The sequence below is a fragment of the Strix uralensis genome, chromosome 5 (genome assembly GCF_047716275.1).
Source record: "Strix uralensis isolate ZFMK-TIS-50842 chromosome 5, bStrUra1, whole genome shotgun sequence".
Taxonomy (NCBI): domain Eukaryota; kingdom Metazoa; phylum Chordata; class Aves; order Strigiformes; family Strigidae; genus Strix; species Strix uralensis.
This window is the reverse complement of record NC_133976.1, coordinates 32,534,325-32,551,228: the sequence shown is the minus strand read 5'-3', so window position 1 is coordinate 32,551,228 and position 16,904 is coordinate 32,534,325. Positions and strand designations below refer to the sequence as shown.

Genomic DNA, 16,904 nt, shown 5'->3' with positions numbered 1-16,904 from the left:
GTCTAATTATATTTAAGTATGTAAACCTTCTTAAAAAGAACCTTTAATTTTTGTTTTACAGTTCTGTGCCTCCTATTACACAATTGCACTCAAAGTAAGATTTACATACTAATTACTTGCCTGTGTCTGAATAGCAGGTATTTAAAAATCTATCATAGGATGGTAGAAACAGCAATGAAGGGATAAAGACAAGGGAACTAAAAATTGTTGCTCTTCTGGGTCCTACTTACAGACTTGCAAGTGTTTCATTTTGGATGCTACACAAGTCTTTGTTTGAGGATTAGCGTTCAGAAACCGAATTACATTACCAACGCTGGGTTACATTTTGTGTGCTATCAGAAAAGTAATGGGGTTTTTTTTCCAGCAATATTTAGTGTTAAAAATTATCAACAGCTCTATTTTTGACAGATAATATTTAATGTTGAATGGCAATATATTTAAAAGTACATAAAATGTTTAATATTTCAAGTCATATTTCAAGGCAATGCCAACACAGTATCAATTTAGTTCCTTTTTTGTTAATTATAAAACTAAATTAATATTGAAACTGGGGAAAAATGAATCTAATTATAATCAAGTAATTAATTACAAAATACAAATTCATAATTCCACTAATCTGAATTCTATTTGAAAAATATCAACTATTGGTCAAAGTAATGCATTAGCTCACCATAGTGAATTATAAATTATTTCCCACAGCCACAGATAAAACCTCCCACTAATGAAAACAAACATTCAACTATTATTACAGACATGTATTCAGAAACACATGTCTCACTCCATCCTTTATGATCCAGGAGAAGTCAGGCACTCATCTTCAGGGATCAGCATTATTCTGCATATTCAGAGAAACACCTGTTTGTACTAACTCGCAGTTTCATTACAGCATTCGTCACAATTCGGATCTTTCATACATACATACATACATATATATATATATAAAAGCGTGTAGAATAATCCCTGAAGCCTAGATCAAGACCCCATCAGTGAAAGGTCATTCTTCCACTTGTGAGGAGCAAGACAAGGAACAGATGTGCAGTCTTTATGAGAAGAATCTTACAACTGATTCTTTTTTGCACTTTTTTTTTAAAACTTAATTCTTTGACAATTCAGACAATATAGTTATGAGCATCATTCCTTAAAACAGTAGCTTGGGGTTTTGTTTTAGTAAACAAGAAATCATAGCTGTATTCTGTTAGTAGCTATTTGTATGTACTTAAATAGACCTCTTCTCTTTGCTTCATCTCCCCTCACTTTGTTATCTTCCACACTTTCTTCTTGTTTCAGCACTTTCTTACCCTTATCTCTTACATTCCAATTAATATGTCTTTTTATTAGCAGTCAAACCAGGAAGCTATGTATTAGTTTGCAATTTGAACTTTCTCATCTAAGGTAAGAAAAATACTAGTATTTAATTTAACTTGCTGTGTGAAACTTCTTTGTCATGAGTTTTGTTATTAACCATTGATGTGTCCTTCAATATAACCTCAGTTAAACTAAGCAGGGGGGTGAGGGGTGGGTGTGGAAACTCACAGAGACCCTTGACTCTTATAGGACAGCTTTACCTCAGAAGAGAAAAGAAACACATGTAAGTGTATATATAATGAACATAAAGGCTAATCTTCCTACTAATGCTAACTTTTGCATTAGCACTGGCGCCATTTAACTTCCAACAGATTACAGATACTGCATGTGTTCTCAGTAATAGTGTTTCTGGTACTGTATTTAAGGGACAGAATTCAGCCCTTGTAGGGAGTTGTCAAGTCTCAGAACTTTAACTGAGTTTTTCAGAAACCCAGATGCAAAAATCAACCGATTATTAAGAGCAACTCAGGTTTATTTTAGATGTTTCTAGGCTTCTAGACAGAAGGGGGAAAAAAAAAGCTAGGACCCATTAGCCAAGTGAACTATGAAGATACAAATCTCAATAAATCATTAACTCCTATGATACTCTGGAATGTCTAATGCTGTCAATTCTGCTAGTACATTTCCCTGGATGCAATGAGAAACCTACTCCCATATTTCAATGTCAAGGGGTGAGAAGGTTGTGAAAAAGTATATAAAACTTTAGAAGTAACTTGGAGAAATTCCTTCAGAAAAAGTTTTGAGGATTATATCTGCAAACCATCTTACAAAAGACCTCTTCATAAATCCTACTGTTAAGGAAACTGTCTGCTGGAAATGACAGTGAGGAAGCTGGAAATCTGGGGCAGCATTTAAGGCTATTTCGATAACGCTTCACTGCAGCACAGATGGTAGAATTGAGACCCCAAGAGAGCAACCAAAGCTCTTAAGACTTGCCTCTAAAGAGTACTGTGACTTTGAAACAATGGAATAAAAACTTTGAATTATTTTCCTCTAAAACCTAGACAGTTGTTGTAAGGAAAGCAAAAGACAAGACACTACCACTATAACTTGAGATGGTGCATGAGCAGTAAAAGCCAACATATGAGATGCTTTAATTAAGCACCTACATTTCTAGCAAGAAAACTAAATAAAAATTACTGAGCAGCATCCTTCACTAAAAACGACAGCACAGCATTCCTAAAAAAGGCTACTTTATTGAAGTAGTTAATTTTAGGCCCATAATGTTAAATCTTTTCCATGATACTCTGAAGAGCAAAATTATGCACTTTAAAGGACATAAATGTTATTAATAATAAAAAGGAAAAGAAGAATATGCAAATTCTGGGGGATCTTTGTGAAAACATGAACTTTAATTCAGACAGAATTAAATTATTCTTTAACTACAAGAGAGAAACTACTGAGAGAGGAGTCTACTTTTAATTTTCAAATGAAGATGAACATGGTCCTGGAAAACATGCTTGAATTAAAATTACTGGACTCAATATAAAGGTAAATGGGTTAAGTATAACAACTCATCATTTACAGGTTCGACTACATGATCTGATGAACTGTTCTGATTTCCACTGTAAGAATACCAAACCACAAGGGAGTTCTAAGCAGATATATATTTTGTCAGTGTAGGATGAAAGTAAATAATACTATTTAATGTTTATTAAATTCTCTGCATCTATACTGTTATTTATTCAACCATTATCTCCCTGTATTTTTATAGGCTTAGGCAGTCTCCTTTCAATGGATTTTGGTTTGGAGTCATTAAACAATGTGTCTGCCCTCTGGTGGTCATTCTCACCTTTATATGTTCCCACATTATCTTTAAGTTAAAAATGCACTTTATACAACTACCACCTACAAGGTCTAACAGATAATTTAGCTTTTAGGCTGGCTTGCTTTCCAGTTATGTAATTGCTTATATTTCAACTTTATCATGCAGAAATAGCCAGTACATAATTTAAGATGTTCCTCATTTCATCCATATCTAAAAGCAAGTTCAGACACCAATTTTTAAAGCACTCAAACTACAGGAAAGCAGAAAAATTGCAAAAATTTACCAGACTAACACCTGAAGTTTCATTTTGTATTGATTATATGAGATCATATGTTTGGTACTGTCTAGAATATGATACACCTTGTAATACATTGAAATGTTGGCTACTATAATCCAAGGTCCATAAATACATGAAACCCTTCTGATAGAAAAGATGGATATTTAAAAGACTCTTTGGATATTAAAGGTGTCAGAGTTGTGCTATATAGAAACTTCCATGACTTTGTATATCATGCAAGATCAATATGGAAAAAAACATTCAATAAGGAAGGACCAGGGTCTGCAGTCCAGTTATTAGCATGGCTCCTCCAACAGCCACATTAGTTCATGTGACAGGGGAGCAGTCATGCAGCTTTCCCACTTACTCTGTATTATATATCCAGGAAAAAGTTAGAGAAAACTGTTTCCCAGCTATAAGCTTTCATCATCACAGAAGCAGTAGGTGGAATCCTCTCTCCCTCATTATTTGATGCTTTTAAGGACATTAGATGATGTAAAAACCACACAAACTTCAGGAGGATTCAAACCACACTTGGTATGTAGAACACTAACATCGGATTTGTTGGTTGTTTTAGATGTCTAGCCAAAAACCAGCTCATGAGTAGCCAAAAGCAAGGCAAACAATATCTTGGTATACTCCAATATGGTACGTACTCCAATATGAGTGGTGGGTTCCTTCACATCCCCACAGATGTCCCAAGCACCCTTGTGGTATTACTTGGATGGGGTGGCAGTAACAGTGATAATAGTTCTCATCTGCCCCTATGTCCTAACCAGACCTATGCCTGGGGAAGAATAGCGACACCTGCAACAGAAAGAGGAGCTCAGAAGACTGTGGATGCTCTGCAACAGCCCCAAGAACATATGCTCCCACTTCCACCTTCACTGCCAAAATTCCCTATCTTGGGTGTGTCTCTGAACTTCACTATAGCTGAATAATAAATAAATACAGTGGTAAATGGAAGTGGAAATCTTTTACGTCTGGTGAAAAGACCATATCCTGTCCAACATCTCCAGTCACAAGGGCTCCTGTCTTCACAACTTACAGACTTGATCACTGCAATACTGAAATCATCTCCCCACGCTCCAGAGAAAGCAACAACTTCCTCAGAACGTGACAGGACTCTACAACACATCACAATGCAGACTCTGGCTTTTAGTGTTACTCAGAACTCAAGTCACGATGTGGAAAATGGGTTGCCATTATGTCCTGAACTAATTTAACAACAACAACAAAAGCTAATCACACTGGAACCATTAAATTGCTCATAACTGAAAATGCTCACCATCCATGGAGAACACAACTCTTCACAGCAGCCAGACCCAGAACACAAAAATTACTGCTCCAAGACTCAAGTGACTAGAGGCCTCAGTTTATCCAACACTACATGCAAAAACTTCATTTCTGTTCTTTTGTCTTTTAAAGCAGAGCTGCCCTGTTGTAAACTTACTCAAGTCCTGTACAATTTTGAAAGGATGGGAAAGGTAAAGGAATACATCTCCCTTTTCCAAGCTTCAGTAAGAAATACCTAGTCAGAACAGATTAAAAAACAGTGAAATGGCTAGCACAGCCCATTAACATCTAATCTCACCCAAAGCAAAACCAGATTTTGATTGTATGTGGCCAGGTAACAACTGCAACAAAATTCCCAAATTCAGCTGAGCTGACAACAAAAAAATACCTTCCATTTTCAAGAAAAGAGGAGCAACTCAAGGGGGTTAAACTTCCTATTGTATGTTTAGTTTGTCTAGACATCACAGCATCGGTCTATGGTGGGTGGGTGTGTGTGTGGAGGGACCCACAAATTCCAGCTTACTCAAAGTGGCAGTAATCAAGTCACTAAACCTGTTTATCCCACCCAAAACAAGTTCACCTCTTCCCGCTATCCCTTGAAAATTGTAACGGGGAAGGCACATCAAGCATCTCCTGTATTTTGATTCCCCTAGAGATGCGAACAGCGGCAGGGCAGGAAACCCCACTTTTTAGTCCTTCTTAAAACTGGAGAAGTAATAAAGAGGAGAACCATCTATCCTGTTACAAAGGGTAACTTGTGGTGTACAAGCCTACTGATGAACAACACTCAATTCCTAAACACTCTTGAAAAGCCCTTTACATGACAGGAAATATGCCATGAAGATAACAGAGCTATGTAAAGTTTTCCTTAAAATTGCTTGATTTGATACTTCCTAGCCAAAAAAAAACCCAACCCTTCACCAACAGTAAAACAAATTCTTGTTTTTCTTCTTCTGCTCCCCTTCAAGCAACTCATTTCCCTGCTTTTGACATGCTCTTAAAAATTCTTCCCTCCCTCTGGACTGGTTGCACTTCCCACTTCACACCGAGGAGCTATCCCTTGCTTCATCCCACACACTTTTATACACGAGTTGTATGTATATTCCCACTTGATCTATTCTACTCAGAGCTCCCAAGACTGTTGCCTTTTCCCTTTAAGATTTCTGGTGAATTTTATTGCCAACTCCCTCACTTCTACCTTTACTTTCTAATGCAAAAGTCAATAATACATTTTGTTCTTCATCCTTCTCCTCATACAGTAGTCCTCCTCACGGATCCCCTGTCCCCACCCCCCACCCCCAATTCATTATCTTCAGCCTCTTTCTTTGGATGTTGTTCATTTCTACTACCCTTCCCACGCTACAATATTTAGCAGGAAGACTTCCCTTGGCCAGTGTCTATGCACTGGTCAGTTAACTCCATGGTATTATTCTCCACCCTCAGAACCATTCCCTGACTCCAAATATTTTACAATAGCTGGCTTCTGCACTAACTGATTATCTACAATACCTTCGCATGCACACAGACACATGGAGCCCTACAGTGTTGTGACACTGTAAAGGCAACTCCTTTACATGAACCCTCAGAATCAACTTGGACAAACAGCAACACTGAAAACACGGAAAAAGGGAAGTTAGAAGTGAGAGGCACAGTTCAACAAGACAAAGAAAATCTGTACTCATGTATAAACACTACCAGCTCCTCTTAGGAGGAGTCTTAAGCTAAGTCTAAAGGAAAATGGGATGTTAATATTTTGGGTGGCTGTCTGGAAAAGCCTAATTAGCAGCCAAAGACTTAACTCCTACAACAAGGAAGTTACGGATCAACTTTTGTTTTCCTTAAACAAGCTGTTAAGCAGTAACAATGACATACTTTAAACCAGAGGAAATGAAAAGGTTATATATAGCTAGCAGTATAGACAAAGTATTAGGACAACTGTATTCCCTTTGGGACACATCCAAATTCAGCAATCTTACATGAATATTTACCGAATTTAGAGAGACTACATTTGTACTAATTCTGTATGATTTAATTGACAAGCTAGTTCCCTTCTAATGGGGCTGTTTTTTAAAGTTATCACGTCCTCATAAGTTGAACTGGCCTTTTTTCCTTGCTTGGCTATTTCTGTGCATCCGAGATGCTCTGCCTGAAATGCTGCTTTTTATATAAAGTTTTGTTGCTTAAAGTAGAATGGGGGTACTGTGAGCTCTTACAGAAACATTTTATAATTCAAGCTGTTATGCTTCCATACTAAAAAGTTAACAAGGGGAAAGCTGTAATCACATTATGAATTGAGCCATTTCAAAACTGAAACAGTGTAGGAAAACAGTGTATTCACAAAAGGAATACTAAGATACATTTACCCTGATTCATAAAGCAAAACAAAAAAATTTGAAAGCTTCTTACAACAGTTAATAGAGGATCCAGATGAACATTTCTGTACTTATTCAACATTTACTAGAAGGGAGAAGCTAAAGAGCAATCCAGAGGAGTATTTGCAATGCAATTAGGCTAGACAAGTAAGCCTGAATGTATGCCAGCTGCAGGGGCCTGCCCTTAATTCGCACAATCAAATGTCTAGTGTGTCGCACAGTGTCTAGCATCAGTATCTCCAGTATTAAAAGCCTCATCAGATATGCACTTGTTTACTGAGCATCTTAATCGGGGTCTGAACACATATCTAGCAGTACCTTCTAGCAGTCTATATGCCAGTCCATCACCATCTGTCAGTTAAAGCTTCCACAGATAGAAAAAAATCAATTCAAACAAACGCATTCGGCACTCAAACTAAGCTATCATTCACATTTCAATATAAGACTTGAATTCCTTTTCAGTGTTCTTCAACTTTGACCCAGCTCTACCCCCTCCTTCACTGAAAAGGGCAAAGACAACAGCCCAGCAAGTGGGACAGGCAAAACAGACCTCCTTTGTTCACTTTTTCCCTTTCAGTTTTCTATTGAAGTAAATAACTGAAAGCTCAGCCAGCCTCCAGTAGCTCAGAAGAAAGCAATATAGCTAGCTTGCGACTATCCTTTTCTGGTTAACAAACAGTAGGACAAAACTTATGGTGCATCGTGTTAATCTTATTATTGGAGATTAACTCTTTACAAATTCCCTTAATATTATATTTACAAGACAATATTCATAAATGCATAAGTTACAGTATCTTTAATACTAAACTGAATAGGCAATACACATACTTACCAATTTAAAATGCAACAAATTATCACTGTGGAGAAAGTATAACTGAATTTTTTGAATACTATCAGCCCACTCAGGAAGGCAAAATCAAATTCATTGCATATTGCCCAGCAGACAACCTCCTACATTATTCCCTCAGCTTACATGACTGAAATATACTTTCTCTGTATGGCTCCCCATTTTACCAACTCTGTTCGTAAAACATAAAATGAACATATCCAGTGAAAACTGAACAGCACAGTTTTACTGTAGTGTTCCAATATAATGGAAGGTAAGTAATCACAATTCAGTGTGATTTGAGACAAATGGATAAAACTACAGACTTAACAGCAATTCCACAGCCGCAGGCAAAACAGGTTTAATTTTTAGGCTGATTGAGCTATTTGAGCTGTGCAATAATCTATGAACAAAAACCCAAACCCTTAGTGTATTCAGTATGTTTTATGTCCAGATACCATGGAGACTCATTTCTCTACAGCAGGAAGAATGAGGAGACTAGCATTACCTTTTTCCTGACTTGAAATCGGAATCCTCAAACCAATAAAATCTGTCAATTAGAGAGACATCTCATTAACCCCAAGAAACTCTAACTTGGTTACTAAAGCTTCTGCTGTCACCTTTTTGAGCACCAGAGAGAAATACCAAAGCACTACACGCTAACAGTAGGTATCAGTAAGCATCCACTGGATTTCTTGGTTTATTTCATTTCCTGAAAATAAAGACCATTTTAAAATGACAAATTTTCTTATTACAACCCTTCTTATCAAACAAGATGTGATATATGTGATAAATGTTACACTTTCTGCAAGAAGATAAGGAACGATAACTAATGCTCAGATTCTGGTGACCTCATTCACCTTGAACATTATTACTTTTGAGCATTTTTACCATAGCCAGTAAGACTAATTACAGAACTAAGATACCAATATGAGTATGATTAATTATGGATTTATTCTGAGTTGTGAAGAGGGTTTTAGCTCCATCGTTAGCACCAGCTGGCACACACTACCCCCTCATCCAATGTGGTCACACAGCTGTACGGTTTTCCTTTTGCTACATTGCCTTTGCACAATCCAGAATGCGAATTCATGCAATGGATCCTGAGTTCTGTCAACATCAATCAGCTCTCTGGTTTTGCTTCCTTACATTCAATATTCGCAGAATACACCACCTTCCCAATTCTGCATTGATATAGTCTGAGAGTTAATTTTAGACACCCAAGAGAATTTTACAGTACTTCAAAATTCAATTAAGTAACTTTCACAGACGTCAGTATCAAACTCTTTAGCAACTCTGGTCCCTTGCTTTGCAATTTCTATTCAAAACTAAGGACTACCATCAACTAAACAAATGCCTGAGGTGTATTCATACAAATGGCAATATCAAACAGATTAGACAAATGTTAAAAATATGCTGCACCCGTAACTCAGTTTTCAGACTTCTAGGTCCTTTGAGCTAGTACATAACACTATAGTATCCTTCTCTTTCCAGCTGATATCCTTTGCCAATGAATACCGGAAAGATGCATCTCTTGGCATATACGCTGCTCTCAAACTCAAAATTAGGTCCAGATGCCTTCTGATGGTGTACAGTGACCTATTCTATGCCCAGCCCCATATAATTACTATCCATAAATTACCACATCAATTATGTTAAATTATGGAAGAAGTTGAAATGATTAATAGTGCACCTGTTAGATGCAATGAAGTTTTCAGGTTTCATCTACCTTTTCCATAATATACTTGAGAATCAAAATGTATTTTAATACTCAAAATCAGAGAAAGAAATATGCAAAGACAGGGAACATCAGAAAAAAGAAACCCAGGTGGTTAATAGTGGCTTCTTGAGTCAGTAGGAGGTCGTTTTGAATAAACAGTGAAAGGCTGACCCTTTATGGATAAAAGAACGTCTTCTCGTGGTCTATAGGTTCCACTGTAGAGTCACATACCACATTTTCCATTGTTTTATCTAACTATACAGACAGCTAAGAAATAGCATTCCTTTCACAGAGTACTCGTCAATATGGAACAGCCTTATTGACTGGGCTGAAGCACACTATGATCTTAAATATTTAAACAGCTTGGCATTGTTAATCAGGTACTGTTTACACTCAGACTCGGAAGCCTCGGTTTAAACACATTTCAGACTTCCAAACTAACACATCTATGCTGAAGAGTTCAGCGGCAGCTGAAGGTTTAGTTAATTATTACTTTTAAACCAAGAGCAAGTGTATCTACTGCTCAGACTTCGTTGCAATATTCTGCATTAATCGCCATCAAGAGAGAGGAAGCAAAACAAGGGCAAACGGGAACAGCTCAGGACCCAGGCACGTTCGAGCTATTTTACACCCGAATAAAATCAGCGTTGCTACTCGCCGCAAGAAGCAAAGCGCGGAAGGGAAGCAAATAAATAAATAAATAAAGCTGACAAATAAACGCGTAGAAGCTGAAACACGGATCCCGGCACTTCAGCACAGACAGCTCCTTCCCCCTCACACCGCCGCCCGCCACCGCCCCCGTCGGGCCCTCGCCCCCGCCGGCCAGCGCACGAAATGGCGACCAACCCGCCGAGGGATGTGGGCGCGTCGCAGCCGCGGAGCGTCTCCGCCCGGCCCGATCGGCCCGGGCGGAGACGCTCCGCGGCTGCGACGCGCCGGGTCCAGCCCGGCCGCCCCCCCCCCCCCCCCCGGAGGTCCCCGCCGGCCGCCGCCACAAAGCCCCCGCAGCCGGCGGGCTCACCTGGTGCCTCCTCACAGCCGCTGCCGCGCCCCAAGGTGAGGCGGGAGGGGGGGGGCGCCGCGCCCCGCTCGCCCGTCCCCTCCGAGGAGCCCCGGCACCCACGGCGGAGCGGTGCCGGGCGGCGCGGACGGGTAGCTCCTCACCGTCGGGGCGGCCGCCCGGCGCGGCGGCGGCACAGGGAGCTGCCACCGGCTGCCGGTGCGGCGGCGGGCGCGGTACCTCCCGCTGCCTGAAGCGCGGCGCAGTGACAGGGACGGCCGGGCCGGTACTCACGGGAAGCTGCGGCCCCGCCGCCCGGGGAAGAGGGTCGAGGGGGACACGCGGCCGCACTGCTACTGCTACTGCTCTTCTTCCTCCTCCTCCTCCTCCTCCTCCTGCCCGCTCGGCAGAGCGCAGCCAGAAGAGCCGAAGCAGGCGCGCTCCCGCGCCTATCACCTCCCCGGCACCCCCGCCCCCGCCGTACCGCGGGGCGCGCTCCCGCGGGGGGCGGGGCAGGCGCGCGTCTGCGCGAGCTGCGCCGGGGCGCGCGCGGCGAGGCGCGGGGTGGGGGAGACTGGGGCGGGGCAGTGCTGGCGGCGGTGCCGGTCCCTCGCACCTGAGGTGGCGCGGGGCGGCGGGCTCCATCTTGGGCATCGCCCCGGGAGGAGAGCGACCCCCAGCTCCCTCCGCCTGGGGGCGGCCGCCGACATCCCCCCTTCCTCCCTCCCTCCGCCCCCCGGGGTAAAATCATTGTCGTGTTCTGCGGGCGGACTTGCGGGCGGTGCCAGGGCGGACTTGCGGCCTTCTCAGCGCCCCCCCCGCCCCCTCCCCCCCCCCCCCCCCCCCCCCACAGCCGCGCTAACTTCTGGGGCGTCTAGAGGATAACCGGCACCGGCCCGCCCCCGGCCCGGCGGGGCCACCTCAGCGCCCGTGTCGGGCAACGGCGGGCCGCTCCCCTGCCCCCCGCGGCCGGGGAAAGCCAAACCCTCGCCGGGGCACCCCCACACCCACCCCCCCGTCAGCGGTGCGGGCCTGGGCAAAGGCGGCGTTTTAAATAGACGCATTATTTTAGCCCGGCAGTGCCCCTCTAAATAGATGGTTTCAGCTAGTTCCTAAACTGGAGACAAGGATATTATTTTACACTCGAGAATAGTCCTATTGAACTCGGCAGCGCAGCTCACATGTGTGTAGTTAAACACGGGTGTTGGCAGGATTGGAGCCAGTACTTTCGGCTGTTGTGGGCACAACAATACAGTAAATTAAACTGACTTCGGAAAGACAGAGGCTTGCATTGCCGGCTTCTTCTGGGGGGCGGTGGAATCCTCCGCGGCATGCCGGTTGTCCTGGGGACTGCCGCAAATAGCGGAGCAGTGGCCTGCCCACAGCTCGTACCATGGCGTTCTTCAGTCAGAGCAACATTGAATTAGGTTAAATTTCCCTTTCACAAGTTCAGGAAGCCAGATGCTTGGATGTGATCTTTTAAAGAGAAGCTCTGGAGAGACACTTTGGAGAGGAGTCTCGCGCGAGGGTTATTTCAGACAAGCCTTTCTGCTGAACACACCTCTCGGTTGGGAAGTGCTCACAGTGCTCACTTTCCCTTTCACATCCTGCAGTTCATTTAATGCACAGTGTCAGAAAGCATTTTAATGTCATCTTTAAACTTCTATGGGCTATGCTCAGTTTTGCTCGAAATTAATCCAAGTCTATGTTTAAGATGTAGTAAATGTGATTATCTGCCACTGCTGAACTTGCTTTTGGCTCAGCCATTTTAGGAATAGCCTTTTGTGCATTGCAAGGTGGCAACTTTTATAGTGGTTAACTCTTTACTACACATTTCAGAAAACAGCTCTCAAGGTGAACTCTACAGTGATAACTTAATAGTGCAAAACGCAATGCCCAAGATGAGCAAAAAAGCCCTTACCCTGCATCTCTGCAGAAACCCCATTATGACTCTGGCAAGTTAAATCTGAACAGCTGACCTACTGAAAAACAACACTCTAGATGAAGAACAGATTCTATAAATGATATAGCACATGCATATAAATATCCAAGGGTTAAACAATAAGTCAGACACTACTGCTTCAGACTTTGGAGATATTCGAGCTTCTATCAATCTGAGACCAGGATATTACTGTTTGAGACCTGAATGTGCAAAGAAGATTAGATGGATTTGAAGAAAATCCATTTTATAAAGAAAGGGAAGTAAGGGCTTGAATTTATTGTGTACCCTTAAATGTACTTTACTCTTGTTTGTTTGCATGCTTTTTTTTTTTTTTTGCTATACAACTCCCATGTTCCAAACTAATTTATTTAATCTTAAATACAAAAACACTACAATCTAAGTAAACATTCAGCAATGTGTAAACAGGGGGCCTGAAACATTAGGATATTGCCTGACTTTGCTTCCGAGTTACTGTATTCCATACGGAGAGTATGGCTTTGAGAAGATATGGGTGTAAAATGCTGAGAGAAGGATAATTTCTCAGACAGCTGTCTTTTTGCCTCCTTGACAGATTCCCAGGGGAACATGGTGGCCAAACCTTCAGGAGGTGGACTGAAGAACTGAAGGACACTTCACCAGAAAGACTTGAGTTGAAAGGTTGACTTTCTTAAAATGTAGGAGCAAAGATCTGGTTAGTATTTGGATGTCAAATGTACTGAATTTTATAAGCATAAACCAGTGGGCTGTGGCAAACCACTTGGAGCAAGTTAGACCACAGAAACCAAATAAATGAGAGATTTCACTGTTGCAGGGAGGATGTAATAAACAACTCTATATTGATGTATGATTAGGCTGAAATGTTGCAGCTGGTATGATTATACCCTTATGATTCCCCTAAGAATTTAAACTCTGTATTTTCTGTATTACCGAGATAAACAAATACACACATTCAGTAGCACAAAGCAGAACTTTCCAAATGGTGACATACATATAATTATCAGTAAACAAGTAAATTCAAAGGTTTATACAGTCCGTTACAGAGCTAGGAGCTACTTCTGCTGGTGATGGCATCCACTATTGTGGACGAGTGCCATCCATACTGGCAGTAGGATGGTGGCACCCAGCAAAAAGAAACAGGTGGGCTTGTTGGCATAAACAACAACAGCCTGTATGATAAGCAGAGGTTGTGCGGCTGAAGGAATATTAAGCTTTCAGAGTTCTTCTCTGCTGCCTGGCATCTTTTCTGTAGTCATCATACCACTTTTTGTAGCATTTCTCCTCGCTTTGCCTGCTGCAATCATATCCATGGATGGGCAGTTCCAAACGTAGTGGCTTAGTCTTCATGTTGCTTTAATATCAACCTTGATTCACTTAGCTATCTACTGCCGCCTTCTACGTTAATCTGTTAGGCTTTTTCTGCAGCTTTTGTTTAGGGAAGCATTGATGAGGTACACGACACATTCATTTAGTTGATACACGTACACATGATCACAGTATTGTGACACAGGGAAAGCTACCAAAAACTTGTCTGTGATGGGTATCAGTCATGATCTGGCCATTTGCAAAGTGTTTTTAGAAAGAAGTTATGAAGTAAAATATCCAGAGGGCTGATACATTGGAAGAGGCTAGAGTTAGCTGAAAAGAATTCTTTGACATTTTGTTCCTAGACCAGACGTTTTTAAGGGATATGGAAAGACATCTTGGGTTGTTCATCTCACCTAACTTTAGATGTCTACTATGCGAATGTCTGCATCTGAGCTAGTCACTCTCTCCACTGAGTATAAAGGGAACCAGGAATAGGCGCTTTTAGTGTATGATTCATCTAACCTATTTTAGATGTCTACATTAGGATAAGCTGAGTTGCATCCTAGAAATGCCTATTTCTCTCTATTGACTGTAACAGGACCAGCGGGTGTCTCATTCAGCTGTAAATGTCTATATTGTAAGAGTCTGCATTTACTCAGCTGAATGCCACCCATGTGATTTTAACATGAGTTATTGCACTGCCCCACTGTTCCACTTGTTTTGAGGTCTTACAATGGTGAATGGAGCACGGTGTAACACACAGAGTACTTTACACAAAGTAAAGTGGTGAGGAATACCCCACTGAATATACTGAAAGTCAATAAAATTTAGACTAATCATGTTCAGTAGATTATGGGGCCCTTCCAAACAAAAAATGAACAATTTTTGAGATTAATTTTGGTCTATTTATGGGCATTTCACATTTCTTTTGGAGGATCTTTTGATACCATAATTGTAAAGTAAACGCACTTACTGCTGGACTAATACTTTTTGGAAACTAGTGTTTATTTACTATAGCAGCATAAAATGTGAATATTTCTAAGCAGAAAAGAGACCAAAGACCTGATCAAAAGCTTAAGTGATAATGTCTAATGTTAAAAGCTGCACTGTTTGGTATACGGTAACAAAATCAGCTTTCACAGAGAACCAGGCAGAAGTTGTGTTTTGATGTAAAATAACGTTGAGAACGAGGCTAGCAAGAGAATCGTACAGGAAAGACACTGCACAGAAGTGTCCTGATGTGCTGTCAAGAATTGAAAAATAATACTTAAGGCTTCAGAACTATTTTCTCAAAAGACAATTTGTGACTACAGTTAGGTGCTGCCATGCCTGATGTATAAGCTGTCACCTCGGCTTCCCTTACAAGAAGCTCTTCTAACTCCTAAGAAGTCTACTAGCCAAAGCAAAGAGCCAGTTAGTGACAGCCACATGGAAATGCTGTGTTTTTAATATTGCCTTTTTAGGACTTTAGATATTCCAAGCTGCTGGGAGACACTGCCAGAGATTCACAGGGCTGAAACTTCCTTCAGGAATTAGATGTCTGAATGAAAAATGAGAGGAAAGGATCCTGTTCTTTGAGAGGCAGGTGGAGAGGAGAAGCTGCTGGTGCCATCACCTGCCTCATTGTCCATTTGCTTGATCATTAAGAATGCTGAGAAAGGAAGTACGAGGTCTGGGTTCAGTTGTTTCCTTTGCTTAATGAACTTTAACTTCTCAGGGCACAAACCTTACAACAGCATCTAGGAGCATCTGAGGATGAAGACAGAGTTTTCAATCCACCCTATTGATGCTCTTTCACCTTGTACAGGATAGATAAATACTAAGAGAAAGTAAGGTTACACACAAAAAATACCTCTCACACAAACACAGAGAAACTCTGTAATTGATATATTTGCCTATATATGGGGAAACTTGAGTTCTAACCCTATGTCTGCACATATGTCACTGCTTTTTTGTGTCTTTTTTTTTAAAATTAGATTTGTAACTGGCCTCCCTTCTCCCCAGTAGCTTGACTATCTAGACTAATGATTAGAGTGTTCTCTCTTGTGCTTGTGAGAATTTAATAATTCCATGCAAAGTGAAATACCTTTGGAAGGAGAGATGACAGCTCCGTTTTGTTTTGGAATACTCCATTTCATTAGCTGCTAGTTAGCAAAGGCTAAAAAAGGAATTAAACATACGTCTCACACACCCTGAACAATTCTAATCACAGCAAGATATTACTATCAGCTTGGTTTTGCGTCAAGTTCAATCAAGCAGGTGGACGTGCTCTGAGAATGCTTAAGAGATCGAGTGTTTCAGGTAAAATAGAGAGGTGAACTTTTAAAAATATCCACAGATACCAAAGTATGCAGACCATGGTACTTTTGACCATGTTCAGAAGTTCATCTCAAGGAACATAAAGGATGATTGGAACTTGTCAGAAGTGTGAGAGAGAAAGGATTATATAAAGTATGTATCTAATGTGATCTGTGGCATATTACAGAAACTACATCTATTTTTGACATCTGTATTCAACATGGTGAAATGGCTCAAGTCAATGGAAATTTGATATTGATTTCAACAGGATCAGTGTTTTATCTGGTATATAAATAAAGGAAGGAAGTCCTTCACACAGAGTGGCTTACTTAAACTGTCTGCAAACACCAAACACGTTCTGTGTGCATGATTAGAGCTCACATTTTCCATTAGAAGAGGTTGGCCGAGACAGTTAAAAATCTCTTACAAGCCTAATTCATGGTTCAAGGTTCTTGAAAAACTGCTCCACTAAGATCAAAAGTCTACAGACACCAGGCAATTTATCCAAGGGACTTCTAAAGTGCTGAATACTAAGCAGCTCCATTTCAAAAATTTTCAAAAGTCAAGCTTCACCTTATGATTTAACCTCTTATACCTTCCAGCTAAGTGTCTCACAGGTTAAGCAAGTTTGTCTTCAGTGGGGAGTTTGCCATTATGGGAATGAGCTAGGAAGCAACTCCAAGATTCTGGAAAATGCATAATAATAGCTATTAGAGCTATAACTCTTGCTTTAGT

The 16,904-nt window shown here is 41.2% G+C and overlaps 1 protein-coding gene across 26 annotated transcripts in view; it reads right to left on the bottom strand.

Moving 5' to 3' along the window:
• Positions 1–11,120, bottom strand: part of NRCAM (neuronal cell adhesion molecule) — a 165,945-nt gene extending 154,825 nt beyond the window's left edge. For 25 of the 26 annotated variants that reach the window (XM_074870346.1, XM_074870348.1, XM_074870353.1 and 22 more), the window contains exon 1: positions 10,919–11,120. The gene's annotated coding sequence lies outside the window, so the exon portion shown is untranslated. Of the gene's footprint in view, positions 1–8,412; positions 8,432–10,918 lie in introns of those variants that run through there. The other variant, XM_074870325.1, reaches the window with a different exon arrangement.
• Between the last annotated feature and the right edge of the window lie 5,784 nt (positions 11,121–16,904).